This window comes from Triturus cristatus, chromosome 4_2 (assembly GCF_964204655.1).
Source record: "Triturus cristatus chromosome 4_2, aTriCri1.1, whole genome shotgun sequence".
Lineage (NCBI taxonomy): Eukaryota > Metazoa > Chordata > Amphibia > Caudata > Salamandridae > Triturus > Triturus cristatus.
The window spans coordinates 28754718-28775689 of NC_140586.1; the positions used below are offsets into that span (position 1 = coordinate 28754718).

The 20972-nt window shown below is 49.1% G+C and overlaps 1 protein-coding gene across 3 annotated transcripts in view; it reads right to left on the reverse strand.

Moving 5' to 3' along the window:
* PAN2 (poly(A) specific ribonuclease subunit PAN2) overlaps positions 1-20972 on the reverse strand; it is a 1342435-nt gene that overhangs the window by 553156 nt on the left and 768307 nt on the right. The gene's annotated exons all lie outside the window — the stretch shown is intronic.

Below are 20972 nucleotides of genomic sequence, written 5' to 3' on the forward strand. Positions count from 1 at the left end.
TTGGCGTGAAGGCCAGTGGTGCTCCCAAATACTCTGAGAATTTCTAATATCCGGGTCCGGAGTACCAGGGGTCTGTCATAAAAAATAGGACATCATCCGCATATAATGCTATGCGATCAGATCTTGAACTGGACCAATCAAATCCTCTGAGCACCGGGTCACTTCTGACCCAGGCCGCCAGGGGCTCTACCTCCAAAGCAAATAATAATGGGGAAAGTGGGCATCCTTGACGGGTGCCCCGCCGGATCGGGAAGGGGCGGGATCGGTGTCCTGCAATGCGGACCGATGCTGTCAATTCAGTATAGAGTAGGCGTATGTATGTCAGGAATCGGGGTCCGAAGTTAATTGCCTCAAGTAGTTGAAAAAGGTAGACCCAGCTTAACGAGTCGAATGCTTTGACGATATCGGCTAATAGGGGGGCAGCTGGGCGACCAAGGGTGGGAGCCGCAGCAATGGCATTATGGATTCTCCTGATATTATCACTAGTGGCCCGCTGTGGCATGAATCCCGACTGATCGGGATGTATCTGATCAGTAATGCACCCCCGAAGACGGGCAGCCAAAACTTTCCCTAACAATTTGGGTTCAAAATTTATGAGAGAAATTGGGCGATAAGAAGATGGGTCCTCAGGTGGTCTGCCTGGTTTAGGAAAGAGCACCATCTCCGCGTGACGCCAGTCGCTTGGCAACCGTGCCTGGTCTGAAGTCTAAGATGGTAGCCAATAATGGAGGTCCTAGAAGGGGTATATGGGATCGGAGAAATTCCATTGGGAAACCATTCAGTCCCAGGGCGCGACCCGGACGGAGCGCGTTGAGGGCACCAGTCAATTCTTCTACCGTTATTGGAGTCTCTAGACGGTCCCGTACGGAATCAGGGAGTCGACGGGGTGGAATGTCTCTAAGAAATTCCGCGATAAGTTCAGCAGAAATTTGCTCCTGCCTGGCATAGAGGGACATAAAATGGATTGCGAAGACGTCGGCTACCCCCTCAGGTGACGTATATAAGGACCAGTCAGCTACGTTCCCTTTAAGGCGCGCGCGCACCTTCCCCGACCTCAGCGCGCACTCCCAGATGTGGAGCACGCACAACGATTCCAGGACGTCCGGAGAGAGGCGCCGCCGCTTTAAGAAGCGGGCGGCGCGAAAAGCAGGCACTTTCTCCAGCGGTGCTGGCGAGGAGTAGTAGAGAGTGCAGGTAAGGGGGCTTGTGGGGGCTTGAGGCGGCTTGGGGGGGGGGGGCTTGTGGCAGCTTGGGACGGCTAGTGGCGGCTTGGGGGGTGGGCTCGGGGGCGTGTGGCTGCAGAGCGCGGGGCTGATTGTGGCCTTTTGTTTATGTATTGGTGGTAATCACAGCCCGTGAAGGGGCTCTGATTACCATCAATACTTAAACAAAAGGCCACAATCGTCCCCGCGCTTTACTAACAAAAGAGTAGAGTCGGTTTAAAAAGACAGCGTGTACCAAAGTACATGCTGTGTTTTTAAACTGGCTCTACTCTTTTGTTAGTAAAGCGCGGTGCAGGGACGATTGTGGCCTCTTGTTTAAGTATTGATGGTAATCGGAACCCCTTAACGGGCATTTATTCCTGACGAGCTTTGGATGCCTAAAATGCACCAGATCCAATGCAGCAGATGCATTTGTTCCAGCATTGAGACCCCACAGATGGGTGTCACACACGGCTTTACGGTACCCCCATGTGAAGAGACAGCGCATTGCCCTCATCAACTAGACCATAGTGCAGTTTTTGATGGTTCTCCAATAGGTCATATTGCAGTTTTTGATGGTTCTCCAATAGGTCATATTGCAGTTTTTGATGGTTCTCCAATAGGACATGTGCAGTTTTTGATGGTTCTCCAATAGGACAGTGTGCAGTTTTTGATGGTTCTCCAATAGGACATTGTGCAGTTTTGTGACTCACTGAAGGAGTTAGGGCCTTGCAGGGCAGAGCACTGACTGAGATATGTGGCAAGGGAATGATGTCATTCATGAATCCACAAATGTCTGCAGAAGTGAAAATAGAACATAGGGAAGACTACATCAGTGACAGCCAATCGCAGGACATGAAATAACAATCGTGTTGGGCTATTGTTGTAACATTCAGTTCTAGCCTCCATCTCTCCTCGCTTGCTGCAATAAAGCTCAGCTGTTATGGCACCTGCCTTTCAGCGGCGATCACATTATCTCTGAGGAGAGCGAAGAATGCAGTGCCCCTGACAAACCTCAGCTTTCAGGCGTTCATGAGCAATTTACATGAATCTGGTGTTTTTCAGACCCCAGTATCGAGAGCAAATTAGGTATATGCCATGCTCTCTGTAGATGCATTAAGTATGTTTCCCACTCACACGCGTACACTCGTGGTCAGGGCTAGGAGTGATGAACTGTGTCTATCCAGATTATGGTGCGATTTTAGATAGCTGAATATACCATATTAATAAAAGGAAATAGACAGAATCCTCTGATCGTTGATGTCATTGTCAAAGGAAAAATAACACTGTTCTCACTGATGCAGGTTCTCATGTCCAAGGAAGCCATAAACCCATCATAGCAGAGGCAACGGTATTCTCCAGGGATGTTCGTGCACTGACCGCCATCCCAGATGTCTGGGTTGTCCTCGCTGCGGGGTGATTGTGTGACTTTTTAAACTTTTCTGTGCTTGGCATAGTGTGCCCCCCAACTTGTATTTTCCTGTTTCTGTCATTGCACCCAGATATATGATACAACAAGTAACATCATACCTACAAGAAGTCGGACTATTGGCTTTGTCAGTTGCATGAGATAAATAAGCAGCAACTATGGCTTTCATACAATATTGAAAACGCTTCCACTTAAAGCCCTGGTGACACCACGACAATGTTGCTGCCCCTGAGTTTCAAAAAGAAAAGGGAAGCAAGTGTTCGTGAAGAGAATACTCCCGACAAATGGATCTGTCATTAACACACTTGCAGCTGCCATCTGCTCAGACCTGCATCTTGGCAAGATTAAAAATCTTGACAAGGCCTAACCAGCCTTCCACCCTTCTTAGTTCGTTCAGGTGAGCACGGTTACATAGAGCAAGTGTTTAGGAATGACAAGATGGCGAAAAAGGCTCCTTATAGAACCCCCCAATGTCGATATGCAGAGACGCTACTTTTGAAGCATTGCCATACCACACTCGCTGTCTTCTCTGATATATCTTTTGTCCTTTTTTCTTCCACTTCCCAGCTGCTCTCGCCGTCTCCTTCTCTTCTTTTTCTTCTTCCTCATATTAGTCCCGCTCCACGTTTACCCACTTTTCCCTTCTCCCCATCCCATTCTTGTCTCCTTTTCCCTCTCACTGCCTGTCCTTTGCTTTCTCACTTACCGGTTTTCCATTCTCCTTTCTCCCTCCCAGTTCTCCAAAGCCTCTGGCTGCCTTTCTCTTTCTGTCCCTCTCTTACCAATTTCTCCAATACCACTTCCCCATTTCTCGCCTTTGCCCCCTGACTTTTTTTCTACTTTGTTCCTCTCTCCCCCTTTCTCCGCCACTAAATCCTATTTCTCACTATTCTCCGCTCCTTTTCCTTCAGGCTATGTGACAATTTTGAAAACACATACACTATCCCTGAATATTACATTGAAGCGCATTTAGAATTTGGACCAGTGTGCCTCTGCGGTGTGGGTGACCTGGCCAAAAAGGACATGAAAAAGCTGAAATTGAATCATAAATCCAAAGCTGTTCTAATCAGGGGCCCCGGAAATAAGTTTGGCCCTGGCACTCAAAATCCTTAAGATGTCCCTGTGCATTTGGTAAAGTTTTCATGTTAATCGCAGCACCCATCATGAGCTGCAATTAACACGAAATCCTTAACAAATGCAAACAATCCCCCCGCAGCCCAACCGTATTAAGAAAAGAAATACAGCAACATAGCTGCCAAGGTTTGAAATTGCAATGTGGGATGTTTTCATAATTTCACTGTCATTATTAGTGCCATTTGAACAGGGCTGGCTTTAGTGCTGGTGGCGCCTGGTGTGACAATGTTCGTTGGCGCCCCAATGGCCACCTCCGCCACGGATACTCTCATTACCAACCTTTAACAGTGACCCTCAAGTCTCCATAACCCCTCTCTCTTTCATATTTATTTTGTTTAATAGCGCCACTCATACCAGTGTAAGGTGTTAAGCACTTTACATCGAATACACATTGCACAGAGACACTGAATCATAGTGTGTAAATCAATGTATAGGAAATGTTACATCAGACAGAGGCATAAAATGTCTCTTAACAGAGCTGGGCTGCTAGGGTTTTAAGCAAACGTTTGTAGTGATATTTGGCTCTGCACACACGCGCGGTGTGGTTCGTGGCGCACATAGCCATGACTTCAGCGCACACAGACCCTACACTGCCGCACACAGAGGAAAATAATTAGAGGGAACATTGCCAGTCAGTACCGCGAATAGTGGGCGTAACAGCAGGGGCGCCGTCTGCTTGGCACAGTCTGTGGAGCATTTTACTGGACTTATCCCCCCATTGATAGATCCGGTGTTGTGATGCCTCCCAGATCTCTTTGGCCTCGCCCAATAGGTATTGGCGCAGCTCCGGCTGCGCTAGGACTAAATTCCGGCGAATGATGGGGCAGGGATTGGTGCTGAGCTGGGAAGAGAGGGACGCCTGGCGTGTTTCTAATGCGTCAAGTTGTTTGCGCCGTGCGCATTTCTCTTGTGTGCGATAGCTTATTTCACAGCCCCGGACCGTCGGCTTGAGGGCTTCCCAGAGGACCGTGTTCAAAGGGGCAGAAGTACCAGTAGGCTGGGCTGTGGAGGTGCCACGGGGACATTTGCCAGCAGAACGGGGGCCTGCGGGAACATGTGTGGAATTACATTGTGACCGGGGAATGATCAGAGAGACCGCGAGGTCTATGTTGTATTGCCGAGAATCTATGTAGAAAAACTCGGGGAACAAGAAAATAATCCAGGCAGGACTGCGACCCATGGACCGCCGAGAGATATGTGTATGCACGCTCAGTAGGATGAAACTCCCGCCAAATGTCGGCCCAGTCCATCGTAGATGCCAGAGTAGACAATTTGGCCGGGCCCAGGGGCGGTGGGGAATGGAGGACACGCTGGCGGTCTAAGGGCCCCATGGTATCGGCATGGGAACTCCAAATCCCCAATAAGTTGTCAATAAATGTGGCACATGGGGGGAGGGGTATAAATGCTACTAATAGTGATCTGTTCACCACACACTGTGCCCGTGACAAACAGGAACCGCCCTCTGGGATCCGCCCTATGTGCAATATATTTGAACTGAACCCTGTGATGGATGAGTACCGCCACCCCCCTGGAGCCTCTCGTAAACCCTGCATGATATATGTGACAGAAGCAAAAGCAGGCGAGGCATGGAGCTTTCGTCCCCATTAAATGAGTCTCCTGAAGGAGCAGGACATCCGCCCCATACCACTTTGCCTGGTGTAGAACTGCAACTCGTTTCACCTTATTAAGGAGCCCCCGGACATTCCAAGACACCACTGTTAGGTCGCCGGGAAGATTTCCGTCACCCGGTGTCATAAGAGTTGCGGTACACACTGACTGGAACTAAAACACCCGCATAAAAGACAATATGAAAACAAGCATTGGCATAGCCAATAGGTCTCGCCTTTGGGACCTTATAAGTGTCTAGCCATGCAACAGTTGCATAACTAAATACTTATAAGGTCCCAAAAGCGAGACCTATTGGCAATGCAAAGTGAAAGTGAAAGTGATCGCGATCACAATCACACATCAAAGCGGCCGTGCGGCGTGAAAGTGAAAGTAAGCGCGGCGCGCGCGCCCGCGCACATGCACTGTAGCTCTAGACTGGCCTGGTAGCACTTTTTGGATCCCTCTCAATAAGTCTCGCCAGACCAGCGCATGCGCTGGGTCAGGCGAGACCTAAACATCCCACCGTCTGCATATATAAAAACCAATAAACTGTATAAACCAACAACCAAGAACGCATTCCCCCCTCCCCCCAGCCAACACAACCAAAAACAAGGAGCATCTGTTGCGGTGTACAAAGCTGCGGACCCCCAACCGAGGGCCCCCAGATAGATCACCAATGGATCCCACCCCACCCAAAAACACCAAGAAAACAGGGAGTGCAAGGGGGACACAGCCCAGCAGCTCGTGGTCAGAAACCCACGCCACCCGGAAAAGAACATTAGTGGTATGCAGTTAACCTTACACAGTCTTATATTTCACCAGATGACGTGTGGAGCAATCAGGGCTGATCACGGTGGACGCTCAGGACTCGGAAATATTCTGTCAGACCCCGGCCCTCGCAGCTTCTGGGATTTGTTGCGGCGCGGCCGCTGAGTACGAGAGCTACGGGAGGAGTCTGAGTCAATGGCCGATGGAGAGGTCGCCCAGAGCCGAGGGCGCTCGTCCGACCATGCAAAGACCGCCTCGGGGGTGTCGAAAAAGTAGGACTTGGGAGTTGTAGATGACCCGCATCCGAGCCAGATATAGCAACATATATTGAATGTTCAATTCCCGGAGTCTGCGCTTTGCGGCCATGAAGGATTGGCGTTGTCGCTGTACAAGGCGTGTGTAGTCCGGAAACACCAGGATTGAGCGGAAGTCGTGTAGAAAGCCATCTTTGTGTGTTCTGGCGAACCGCAGGATAGCATCTTGGTGCGCATAGTCCATAATTTTCGCAATAACAGGCCTCGGGGCCTCACCCGGAGGGGGTCTCTGTGTCAAGGCCCTGTGTGCCCTCTCAACAACAAAGGTAGAGGATAAGAGATCACCAGGAAGGATGTCTTTCAGCCATTGGGTGATAAAGTTGGTAATGGAAGATCCCTCGCACCCCTCGGCAAGGCCCAGGAAGCGCAGGTTGTTCCGTCTAGCGCGGCCTTCTGTATCCTCCACCCTAGTCGCCAATTCCTGCATGACCACCGTTAGTTTGTTCACTTTCTTCTGGAGGGAGGTTACCGAGTCTTCTACTGTAGAAACTCTAGTTTCGGCCTCAGTGATGCGGTCCACCGCCCTGCGGAGGTCCTGACGCAAGAATGAAACTTCGGATCCCACTGCGCCAATCTTGGCATCCAACGTGTCCCGGGCATTGTTGATTGCCGCAAGGAGGGTCGCATTATCAGGGGCCGAGCTGCCCCCATCTCCGCCGGCAGCACCCCCGGCAGCCGTAGTGTATTGTTCGATGGTGCCCTGCTTGGGGCCAGCACCACTCGGTCCGCCCTTGCCCATCAGACCGGGCAGCCCGGGCCACGAAGTAGTGTAGGGGACGCAAGGAGCCCACTCCCCGGGCAGATGAAACCAGGACGGCAGACGTCAAAGAGGGCGCAGTACGAGGAACAGCACCCCGCGTTCTAAAGAGATCAAGCCAGGAGAAACAGGATCAGGCGGCAGGGCGGCCGACCGACACACCAGCCCCGGCCCCCGGGGCCCAGGGAGAGCCCAGACGAGATGGTCCCTTGGAGGAGCCGGGAGCCGCTGCGCCCACAGGACTCTCCCCTAAGGCGGAATACAGGATGTACGCAGTGCTGCTCGTTGAGCAAGGGGGCCAAGGTGAGCTGGCCCGCAGCTGCCGGGGTACCACAGGGCCACCCACGCAGTAGTCCAGAGTGGGGGGGGGCAGCCCCCAGCACGACGGCGCCACAGGCAGTTGGACACCAACCAGACCGGGCCAATCCAGCGCCGGTCTCAGAGGAGGGAGGAGCCTCCCAGGAATGCGATGGGGTCACTCACCGTCTGGGCCACGACCTGACCCATGTGACCAATCGGCGTCGCAGTGGGAAGCGCCCGTCAGGGCCCACCACCATCCGCAGCAGCCCGTAGCACCCCGGTCGCCGGTTCTGGGGGTGGCAATAACTGGATGTCCCCTACTGCAGCACAGCCACAAAAGGATGGTACTCGTCGGGCGGTGGGGGCGCCGGTCAACAGACCTCACCGCACAGCGCACTCCGCCCTCCCCGATAAAGCAGGCCCACAGTGCTAACGTCTCCAATGTCCAGCTCCAGGCGCCGGCGTGTGAGGAAGGGCCGCGTCACCAGGCGGCGCCTGTTCAACCTCGGCACCGCATCAGCATAATGGCGGCCGCCATGTTACAGGGGACGAGTCGCAGCAATCCCTGGACGCCGCGTGCAAACCAGGCAGCCCGCCACCGCCACGGGACGCTCCACCACCGGAGACTGGAGCGCCACCCTGGAATCAATGTGCGGCTCTCACAGGCGGGCACCCGGCCACTCGCACACGGGGGAGTGGAGCTCCGTAGTCCAGCCAGGGATCGGCGGGAGACACCGCCGCAATGACTCAGATGGTTAGATTGTCCCAATCGCCACATGCCGGGACAGGCAGGGCATACGGCAGAGCAGAGGTAACAGTGCCGGGCAGGATTTGCGTCGGATTTAGAGCGGATGAAGGTGTGGGTGGACGGAGCTTAACTAAGCTGCGTCCGCCATGATGGCCGATCAAGCCACGCCCCCCCTCCATTCGATCAGTTTTTAATACTCATTTCACTCCTTACTATGTTTTACAATGCCTTGTCACAAACATTTTCTGCAACAGAAGAGAAATATACTTCAATAGAATGGAGTTGCAGTGAGAACCACCCTTGTTACTGCAGTATTTCTCACCCCCACCTGGAATTAGGGTAAGAAGTCCACCTGCATCTTGCAAATGTATCATTGCTGCTTTCCATTAAATCCAAGATGCAATGAAGCAGGCTTGGAAGTTTATTTGGCCAAAATCACAGCAATTTGAGCATCAGTCTCCACAATTTATATTCTTGCAGCCTCCTGGTTGCTCAGAGATACCTTCACTATCTGGCCCATAAATTGGAAGCTGAGATTATGTTCCAAAATGCAAAACTGACAAAAAGAGGGCAACAACCAAAATCAAGGGTCGGACTAGCTCAGGATAGCCCTGCCTCCTTAAGTACTAATTCCTGATGGGTTTGGATATACATAACAGCTTTGTTCCTCTCCTTTGAAAACAGGAACGCATCTGGGCATTTGCTTTTAATTCTGAGTTGGTGGCTAGTTAGTGCAGGCAGAACATGCGAGAAGCTGCAGCCAACATTCAAAAAACAAACATTGGCAAAGCCAAAAGGTCTCGCCTGTGCAAGAGCTACTGGGTTTGACAATGTGTTTTAGCCATGTTGCACACCAGCTGCGCTGCTGTTCAGCATAGCTAAAAGTTAGTGGCATAGAGAAGAGTGGAGTAGAGTGTCATTGAGTGGCATAGAGTGGAGTGGTGTAGCGAGCATTGGCGTAGTGTGTTACAAAGTATAGTGGCATAGAGTGTAGTGGCGCAGAATCCAGAGGCGTACAATGCAGTGACACAGATTAGAGTTCTGCATCGTAGAATGCAGTGGCATTGAATGCAGGGAGCAGTGGTGCAGAGTGGCACAGAGTAGAGTGGCAGAGTGCAGTGGCCCAGATGTATACCTTTTTACTATTCAGAGTTCGGTTTGGTATAAACGGTGAATGTACGTCGGACTTTAGGGTAACCGGGGGTTAAGACAGGGGTGTGTTTTAGCTCCCCATTTATTTTCATTATATATAAATAACGTTGACTCTTTTTCTGCCGAATCTAAAGGTTGATGGCCCCCAGAAGGTAGGTGCTCGTCCCACCCCAGTACTCCTCTATGCGGATGATGCCGTCCTCATGTCAAGGACGGCGAATGGCCTGCAATGTCTGATAGAAAAATCTGCTCATTTCATGACTGAAAAGGATTTAAAGCTGAACCTAGCAAAAACTTTCATCATGACTTGTGGTAAGAACAAGAGCAAGGATTAAATAGCACCATGTGGGCGGCACCGTAATTGATAGAGTCTCAAGTTTTATGTATTTGGGCTTACTGTTTAATGAGAATGGTACATGGGGTACGCATATTAACCTATCCAATTTAAAATGTACGCAAACAATTGAGGGCATATTTAGATTTTCTACCAAAATAGGAAATAAAGCCACAAGGGAAATGCTTACTTTATATAGAAGCACATCTATTTCAACTGCATGCTATGGTGCAGCCCTATGGGGAAGGGCGAATATCGCCGCCCTCCAATTACAAGAGAATACATTTTAAAAACGTTTGTTAGCAGTCACAAGTTCTACATCTAATTGCTTAGAGAATTGTCAGTCCCTTACATTAGTGATTTTATAATAACAGCCAGACTTACCCTATGGCATGGGATATGGACGAAAAAAGAAACAAGGTTTACAAAGGATATAATACTGGATTGTTTGGCTCTGGACATTAGTAGAAAAATACTGTGGCTTGAATATATTCAAACTTTATTAAAAAGCTGCAAATTAACTCTAGAGCGTAAAGAGCCTATGTCTATACAAGGGTATAGTAAAAAAAGAGTTGAAAGTAAGGTTTATTGCCGCAATGGATTTGGTAAGGGATGGTGAATCAAGCCTGAAACAAAGTATAATTTCTTACTATGAGCGCCCACTTTTTACGGGCATACAACCCTACCTTATTAAAGTAAGAAATACCCAAATTAGGTTCTATTTAACAAGATTAAGGCTTGGTACCCTACATTATCTAGTCGCTTTCCCTAAGTCCAGAAAAAGGTATCATATATTACCAAATTGCCCATGTGACGGAAAATCGCCCCCATCCATGCTGCATTTTCTATTATTCCGTAATTTTTATAGGGACATGCGTAAACTTGTTTTGAAACCACTTTTTTTTAGCTAATACATTTTATCATTATAAACGTGCTTTTAATCTTATTTGTAGTTTGGAGAATGATAAAATTATGAATGCTGCGAGCAATTTTATACAAATGTCCATCAAGAGAAGAAAGACTTACTCCTATTTGTTATGTCATGTTATGTCCATTTGTAACGCGCTCGGCTACTCGTGAGTATCCCGGCGTGAAACCCAAGGGGTAGAGGAAGGGCCCATCATACGAAAAGATGTGTTTTAAGCTTCTTTTTAAACGCTGCAAGATCTTGAGTGGAGCTAAGAGCGAATGGAAGAGCATTCCAGGCCATGCTGGATTTAACCACGAGGGAACAGCCCCCCAACCTCTGGAGCTTGAGGCGCGGGACATAGGCAAAGCAGAGGGACGAAAAACGCAAGGCCCGCGACGGGACATAGAAGGAAAAGTGCCTCTGGAGATAGAGGGGGCACGATGGGCCAGGACCAAGAGTTTGAACTTGATCCTAGCCACCACGGGCAGCCAGTGAAGAGAGTTCAGATGAGGAGTAACACTTTTCCTTAACGAAATGCCCAGGAGTAGTCTGGCCGCTATGTTCTGGACCACCTGTAGTTTTTTAATCAGGTACCCAGGCACCCCGGCATAAAGGGCATTGGCGTAGTCCAATCGAGAGAGAATCAATGCACAGGTGACTGTTTCTCTAGTGGCCTGCGGAAGAAGTGGAAAAAAATTCCTAAGAGTTTTTATAAGGCCAAAGCAGCAGCCAGCAGTTTTCCTGATTTGAGTAGAAAAGGAAAGATTCTCCTCGAACCAAACACCCAAGTTCTTAGCGGGCTGGCCCATGGACAGGGGTAGTGTAAAGTCCTGCGGCCACAACTGCTCACGAAAGTCAGCAGGAAATTTGCCGAAAAGCTACATCTCAGATTTTTGCTCATTGCACTTAAGCTGACCATCCGCCAACCAATTGAAGATGGAACGAAGGCAGTGTTGCCCAGCAAGGACAGAATTTGATGTTTTATCCCAGGTGAACAACAACTGGGTGTCATCCGCATAGGCCAATACCTTAGCCCCAAGATCTTCAGCCAGATGGATCAGTGGCGTAACATAAATGTTAAAGAGCAGAGGGCTAAGGGAAGATCCCTGCGGGACTCCAGTAGTGACCATATGGAGAGAGGAGAAAAAAGGGGGGAGCCAAATCTGCTCAACCCGCTCCTCCAAAAAAGACCTAAGCCAGCCCCAAACAGCCCCAGAGACTCCCACCTCTGCGAGACGGGCCAAAAGAAGAGCATGTGGGACCGTATCAAATGCCGCAGAGAGGTCCAGCAGAATTAAAGCTGCCCTACCCCCGGCATCAAGGCACTCCCGAATCGCCTCCACCACCTCAACCAAAACAGTCTCAGTGTTGTGAGCAGCACGAAAACCTGATTGAGCTGAGTGCAGAAGTGCCTCGGTCTCCACAAATTCTGTTAATTGCTTGTTGACCACCTTCTCACAGACTTTGGAGATGAACTGGTAGTTGCCTGGATTAAGAGGATCCAGAGAGCGCTTTTTGAGGAGGGGTAGAATCGTCGCCGGCTTCCAATCCTGAGAAACAACCATTGACTGAAGAGACAGATTAATAATAGAGTTAACTTCGAGGTGAACGCTCTCCGCTACCGCAGCCAGAAGCCTGGCCGAGCAGGCATCGGCAGGGGAACCAGATTTTAGACCTCTGAGAATTTTAAGAGTTTCCAGGGGGTTAACTGATCTAAAGGCAGACAGCATGCCAGAGGGGGGCGCAGATTGAACCACCAGCGGCTCTCCACGACTGCCATTACCTGAGGAAAAAGAGGCCTGAAGGGCCTTGATTTTATCTCTAAAGCACCCTGACAGAGTGTTACACCAGTTAAAAGAGGAGGGAGTAACGCTAGCTTGGGCCAACGGAGAAGAGAAACTCAGCACAATGGCGAAGATTTCTTTAGTGTTGTTCCTGGCCGAGTCAATGCGGGCTGCAAAGAAATGGCCTTTCGCCGTAGCAATGGCAGCATAATAAGTGTTTTGCATTGCTCTAAGTTCTGTTTTAGCCACGGGGCAGTAGCCACTCCGGCGCCAAGCCCGCTCTAAAATTTTACACTTGTGTTTAGCCGCCTTGAGAGCAGGAGTAAACCACGGTTTGGAGGGCGCAGCTCTGGCAGGTCTAATGGGTCGAAGGGAGGCCACAGAGGCCAGTGCCCTGGACACCCAGCCAGTAAACCCTGACAGGCACTCCTCCAGACCCCCAGACAAGACAGGCCTGGAGGTGTCCAAGGCTTGCTCAAGTTCAAAAGGATTGAGTTTCCCAAAAGCTGGCTTCTGGTAAAAACGCGCCAAAGTCTCGGCGTTAGAGACAGTCCAGGAAAAATAATGGTCAGACCAAGACACTGGGCAGGGATCCCTTAAAAAAATAGGAAAATTGGAGCAGATAGGATCCAGAATGTGTCCAGCCCGGTGGGTGGGAAGGCAGACGCGCTGGCTAAGTTGGGCAATATGAAGAGTATCCAGCAGGTCAATCACCTCCCTATCCTCTGGTTGGTCCATAAGAAAATTCAAGTCACCCAAGACCAGATAATGGGAGAACCTGACAGCCCTAGAGATGATCACGTCTCCACAGGCCTGAAGAAAAGGACCGGCCGGTCCAGTGGGGCCTGTAGATCAAGGAGATACCAAGAGTGAAATGAGCTGACAGGCGGGCGCTAAAGTCAAGCACCTCGCAGCCGGCCCAAGCCGGGGTGTCCCCCAAACGAAGATCCCATAGATCTTTATATATGACAGCAACTCCACCGCCCCTACCCCCCTGACGGTCGACTCTAAAGATCCTAAAGCCCACAGGAGTAGCCAGAGAGACAATGGGGTCAGAAGTAGAGTCAAGCCAGGTCTCCGTAAGGAACAACATATCTAGTGAGCCGTCCTCCAACAGCCCGAATACGTCCACATGATTTAAGTTAGCGGACATTTATCAGCGCTGCCGAGATCTGGAAAGGTTTAGCCCGCTCATAGGGACGCCAGTCCTCACTGGCCGAAAATACAGCCCCCCCCCCCCCCCCCAGCTTGAATCCACATACACTACACGCCCGTAAAGGCATCACCGCCACATCCAAAGTGTGAGACACATCCATAGTTCTAAGCAAAGCACTAGAATAAGTTCGACATACCATTGATCCCCGAGGCGGCCAAGTAGCATGGCCAGCGCCGGTCGCTTTCGGGACGCTGACGGGTGCAGACGGGCTTGCCTTAGGTGCGCCCGCTGCGCGCGTCCGTTGCGCGTCCGCTTCGCGTCCGTTAAGCGCGCATTAAGTACGCCCGGGTGACGGAGAGCTAGAGCGTCAACCAGCAAGATGGCGCCTCTCGGCAGCACCACGGGACTTCCGGTAGTGAACTAACCCCCTCACCCCAGCAGAAGTCGAAATCAACGAGGAGGTAGGGGAAATGTGCAAAAGAATTCAATTTATTTTGAAGTGCAAGTATGTGGGTGGGAGCAGCGACCAAGAGTACAAATGCCCAAAGTAGCAGCAAAGTATGATTAAAAACGAAAGTAGCAAAATAAAACCAAAACGGAGATAAAAAACACGTAGTCACGTAGGCAATCACAGCGCCACTAAGCACAAACGCAACAATTCAAACACAGGTCACTCCGAGCAAGCCCCAGAGGCATTAACTTATGAATATTATGATGATTGAAGTTGGAGTTACAATGCCCTTTACCCCAAATGTATGTGGTCATTTTAAACTGAATGAACGATATGCACTTTTGAGAAGTTTTATAAAACTAATGATTTTAACTGAGTTTAATGAACTTTCGATAGATTGAATTCTTTGGATAATTAATTGAAAAGTGGACTATATTTTTGCAAATAACTTTGAGGAAGTATAAGTATTGATGGCCTTTTAGGTCTCGCCTGAGCCAGCGCATGCGCTGCACGGAGAGACATTTAGTAGGGGCTTTAAAAGTGCTACCACAAGCTGCTTTAGCTGGCCTAGAGCTTGCGTGCACACGCGCAACCGCCAGCTTTATCGGTCTTTCCTCTCACTTGATTGCTTCCTCAATGCTCCTCCGCCCCTCCCCCCCGCCGCGTCGCGCTGCTTTCACTTTCGCGCGCGGCCAATGCTGGTCTAATTTACCATTTAGAAACAGCAGTCGGTCCCCTCAGAACGGCAAATGAAATGTTAAAAAACATTGACCATTTCCAAAACCGTTTCAAGTCCGTCATTTATACATGCGCATGCATCATGATGCACTAGCAGGCCATATCGATTTTTTATATAAACATTTAGGCAAATTCAGCAGCTAAGCACTTGCACTTTAAATGTGGGCCCTTCCGGCTTTGCAATGGTTTGTATTTTAGGGTGTCTGAAATCGGTTTGCATTCCCTACAAGGATGGACGTACGGAAGTGGGCATAATTTGTAAAATATGAGATACTGCCTATAAATGATGTAGCCAGCGTTCATGGAAGAGTTTAATAAAGCTTTCCTAACCAATTATAAACTGTTTTTGAAGGCAAAAAGATGCTTCTGTCTTACATACACACAGTTAAATGAAGGAACAATGGTTTCCTAACATACAAGCAGTACCCGTGAAAAAATATCTATCAGCTTCAAGGAACGTTTTCAATTTTGAAAGAAATTAATCAATCATTAACACTGTTCAACAAGGCTGAAAGCCAAAATATAACAGCTCACAAACAAGCAATCAGGTACCGGTGCCCTATGTCTATGCTATGTTTGGAGGCACTGATGACCCAAAGGGACTTACTAGACGTTTAAACTTTTCTTCTAAGTCACAATTAAATTGACTGCGGCGTGCTTGTTATAAAGGGAATGAGAGAAAGACTTAGAGAAACCAGCCCAGGAATATTCTTCAAATAGTCCCCTACTCCTCAACAAAATGTGCCAGTCAAAATAAATAGAAATAACCAAACTGGTAAACAAAAAACAACAGTAAACAAACGAACCCCACCCCCCTTTCAAGACAATTGTTACCAGTATCCTTCTCAATAAGGGTGATATGAGTCACCTGTATCAGTAACTAAGAGGTAGATCAGCAAATCAAAAGCTCAAACAAGCTTATCTTGCACTTCACAACCAATTTCCATTGCCAGTAGGGCAAATGCTCCCCTTTCTTCCTTCGGAGGTCAAAGAATTTGGTACCATAACACTGGAATGGCGGAAACAAAAGATTCTTGCGCTAACACGGATTCCAGACGAGGGAATTTACTTTTCTAAAAAATATCTACAAAAAAAAACAAGCATTGGCATAGCCAATAGGTCTCGCCTTTGGGACCTTATAAGTGTTTAGCCATGCAACACTTGATGTTGTTGCACCAAGGATATTGTGCTAGATAACTAAACACTTCTAAGGCCCCAAAGGCCAGACCTATTGGCTATGCCAATGCTTGTTTATTATTACAATATGAATTTTTAGGTTTCGCGCCTAGCGTTGCAGTGCACAGCGCTGCTCGCACAGCGAGAGACCTCTTGTAGGGGGTTTGGAAACTGCCCTAGGGATCGCACACGCTTGTGCGTGTGCTTTTCCTTTTGGGCCACGCTATTGGTCTTTGCTTGTGTCTTTTTTACAAAGACAGCACGCAATTGGCCAAAGACGGGCGCATTGCTCCGCCCATGGCCTATTGGTGTCAGTTACGTGCAGCAGCAGCATATGTTTCCAATTATCGTGCCCAGACACGGGCGCGATAATTGGAAAGATATGCTGCTGCTCGCAACCGCACGCGCACACCAGCAGCTCCCGCATCTCATGCGCACCATTCGCGGGGTTGTTGTATATGGCTTCAGTGAGCTGTACAACGGGTTACTTGGATTTCGGAATGCTCCTTTGGGGGAGCATGGTGTGTGTGCGTTGTGGGGGGCTGTTTGCACATGCCTGGAGCTAATTACAGGCCATGGCAGGCATGTCCAGCCTGGGATAACTGCAAAAAGAACTATTGATGGACAGAATGCAGAACAATGTCATACATTCATCCCAGTACAGAGATCTGGGCCTAAATCCATCGTTTTTTTGCTCACCATGCCATTCCAGTTTGGACCCAGCCATATGCAAATCAGTCTTGACCCTGTGCCCAATGGGAACAGTCCAGCCCGAACTGCCAGGCCAGGTCCTCCCTGGACTGGAAACAAGCATCCTACGACCGGTTTCGGGGTTTCACACCTCTTCAGCCAGGATTGCAATCCTGGGATAACAGCAACAGGGCAGCGCTCGGTGACTCATTTTCACAAACTAGAAAGAAAATCTAAGGAGCAACACACTGGTGTTAAGGAGAGTGGTCGGGACGAGACAGGCGCACCGCCCTCTCGAGGGCATGCATTAGCATCTGCTCAAGCAACATCCCCAGTCATTAATCATTTTTGGGTTCCAGGGTAGCGTGCCACACGCCGAAAAGCGCTTTGATGCCTAGTCAGGGGTAGTAAGTGCTATATAATTGCAATTAAAATACAATAATATCATGCGCCCCAGGTAAGTACCAGTAAAAAAAAAAATACACACACTGCCTAACAAACACTCCCACCTGAAAACCAGACACAGAATGGCATGCATGAACGGGTAGCATCACTCAGGCGAAAACATTCCTGCCTGACCAGTGCATGCAATGCAGTATTGTATGTGGAGATACAGAAGTGCAGGGACTCATTTTCCAGAGTGCTGCTTGCTTCTGGGAAGTGCCGGTACTCTTCCATTAAATGCATTGCAGCAGTGCTGAAGAATACAGGTACTGACCCTTTCAAATTAAAGAAGGGCATGTACTAAGTACCTGCCTGCTATTGGGAAGTGCTGGTACCCCCCCCCCCTCCCCCAAGTACCTGTCTGCTTTTTGAAAGTGCTGGTACGCTACCATTCAAAGTATTATTACACCCCTACTGAGAAATTGAGGTACTCTCCCTTTCGAGTTCTAGAGTCGCAGGCACGGAGTACTGGACAGTACTTGCCCACTTACGTCACTATGCTTAACCGGAAGCTATATGGAGATGCACATGCGTATGTTCTTCCACATATGAAGCAGAGGTTTGATGACTGTAGCGCCTCGCCTTCTCGGAATCTACTTAAAAATGGGTGCAATATTGCCATTTAGTTATTTTGTGTTTAATGGCTATAACAGAAATGTCGAAAAAGTCAATGGATAAATCTGTACAGCACACTCCGCCAACATAGTGGCATATGTTTTTTCCGGTTCACACATGGTCACGTCTGTTGACAAGAATTTGATCAAAATTACAAAAACATACAGACTGAATTGCATGCAGACCCGCTTTCAAATTAACTCTTCCAACAGAGAGTTTATGATTTTTTACAATTTTGTATAGCGTGAACTTGACCCGAATGCACTGGAGCAGTGTACAGGAGCACCAGTTACATCACACAACAGCACATTCATGTGTTTTTATTAAAAAAAAAATAGGCAACAGGAGTTTAAGTGATTTGCCCAGAATCACAGGATGTTAAGCTGCGGAGAATCAAGCCTATCTCCACACTTCTAAAATTAGCACCTCTGGCCGTAACTCCACATTTTCTGGCCATTTTTTACAAACTTTTTTTTCGGGCCAGTGAACTATATCGAAACATTATTCAATTTCAGCAGACTTTGCACTTATCCTCCCATAGTAATAAAAAACGTAATTTGCCGTCTTGGTGCTTTAAAATAAGTGGGATTAAAAACTCACTTCTACACTCTATATCAAAGGTTTCCTGCCACCATAAATGATTCTCAATAAATGGCCGACATTAAGAATACAAAGATATTGTGTCTGGCGAACGGAGGGACTTTTCTTCCAGTTTTTCTGGGTGCAAGGCGTGTGGGTGGTGTCTCTTGTTGTGAATTGTCTCATCAGCAACCCGCACGGATGCGCATGCCAGGCCCAGGGCTTCCCACCCAGGAGCCCCCTCCGCTGCCCCTCGGAGGGCCTGGGCCACTGTGTTTTACATGATATCGGGTCCTCACCTGGTGACCCTGCAAAGGGAGCCGATCTCAGTTGCAGGGGAGATGAGCTGGAAACCGCTGCAAACAGTGGATTTACAGCTCGTAGTGTGAGGCTTTAAGCAGCAGGAGTCCATTAAAGGGTGTGAAAACACTCCAGAACATTGGCAGCAGTCTCTGCAACATTTTGCTTTGGTCTTTTTAGGTCTCGGCTCGAAGGCTGCGCTTGCGCAGTCTCGGTCCGAGATTTAATGTTTTGGAGAAGAGGGGCTTGCACCCGCCCCTCTTCTCCCCTCTTCTCCATTGGCTGGCCTCTTGAATGCTGGCCAGCCATTGGAGAAGAGCTTCGTCACTCCGAACAGGCCCCGTCCTTTTCGGATTCCGGGGCGTGTTTTTTCGTTACTTTTCGATGGGCGTGTCTAAACGCCCCCGAATCCGAAAACACGCCCCCGAATCCGAAAATGCCGCTGCCTTTCTCCGAGGCATTTCTGCTTCGCATCGGAGAAAGGCGGTGGTGTGCTTGTTTGGCAGATGGTGAATTGAGGTTTAATTGCATAGAATGGACCAGTGACTTACTTTTTTTGCAGCAATTTCAAGGCATTTTAAAGCATGTCGTTCAAAAAAGGGGGCAATTTTACTCGTGAGAGTACCTCTCGAAATGTCACATTTGGCAGCAGGATGTCACTCATACCCCCATTTGAAATCAGTTAAACGCCACACACAAGTAATCTGAAAGCAATGAGTATACAAAGTACTTTTTGAATGATCGGCGTATCCAGTGCTGTCTGCAGAGTAGGTGTTCGCACTTTGAACTATGCAGGTACCCCACAGATCCGCGCCCCGAAATTAAACAACAGATTTTACGATCACACCCCCAGCACCCAAAAGCCTGGCTTTATAGGGACAGCCATCTTGTATTTATTCCTTCCACCATTGAAGCTGGATTCTGATTGGTTACTTGGCCGACAGGTGACCAATCAGGAATGGCGTTGCACGAGGCTGTGGGCACTTGCTTGAGAACGATTCCGGGCGTGTGGCTGGTTGAGCTTGGGGGAGGGGAGGGCTCTGGCCGCGTGTGTAGACATCACATTATCAGCGTTGTCTTGCGTACAGATGTGGAAAAGCAGGTCGCTGGGTGGAGGATGGAGGCTCCCTGGCGTCAGGAGGCCCCAGTCACCGGTGGCGTGAGCAGGAGGGGCCAAGCAGCAAAGGGTGTTTTCAATCTAGAGCTGCACGCACACTGGGATCTGGAGAGGTGGTGACAGACACTGAGGGAGGGACTCTTCGCATCATCTGGAGGGGAGACCCTCCCCTTGACAGATGCACGCCTGACTCACCGGTGACTGAGCTGACCCCTCCTTCATACACATCAACGCAAACTGTGGCACCGAGCTAGCGCTCTTGGACCCGCTCAAAACAAGCACAGACCCCACAGCCATGTGGACTCCCTCCTGCAAAAGCCTTGGACACGCTTGCCCGGAATTTCTCATCCTTCTCCTCCTGGCTTCCCAACCTCTGCAGGTCAGTAGCGCTCGCATCTGTTTGACCCTTGTATCGCCCTGAAAACAGTTCTGTAGGGATTGTAAAATGATTAACTTATTCTGTAGTGTTGCGCATGCCTTCTGCAATAGCTTTAAAAGTCAACAGTTAAAGAGAACACGAACAGTGCTCCTGTTGAAAAAACTCTCCACCTGGAACATGAAACGCATTTTGTGTTTTAATCATACATTGCCGTTATCCAACAACTCTTACAATGCCAGTGACAAGTTTTACGTGCGAACAAAACAGTTCTCATGGTTATGTACAGGGCTGGAAATGGAAAATATATTCCGGAATCCCATATATCGGGGGTCAATGAGTAGCAGCAGAATGGGGGTGGAGTCAAAAGGGCTGATGTCCGACAGTTAACTTTTATTTTTATTAATTGTGCCCCAAATAAAGTAGAAACAAAGCCCATTCCAAATGTGTTAATGGATCTATATTGGCCTACTTAAGAGGACACACACTGTCTGCTTTATAAAATGTCTCACCGGGTTGATGCACCGGCTGCATAGATCTGTGTACACAGCAAGTGCGTTTACTTAACTGGCAACATATGTATACAGTCGCGCAGCAAACCAAACAATGGGGACTAGCTTATCCTAGTGACGCCAGCACAAGCACATGGGAAATTACACTCACAAGCCGGCTGAGGGAGAGCAGATGGCTGTGTGTGTGTGTGTGGCTCTGTGTGCGTGTGGGTGGCTCTGTGTGCGTGTGGGTGGCTCGGTGTGCGTGTGGGAGGCTCGGTGTGCGTGTGGGAGGCTCGGTGTGCGTGTGGGAGGCTCGGTGTGGGTGGCTTTTTTTGTAGGTGGCTCTATGCGTGGTGGCTTTCTCTGTGTGGGTAACTCTGTGTGTGTAGTTGGCTA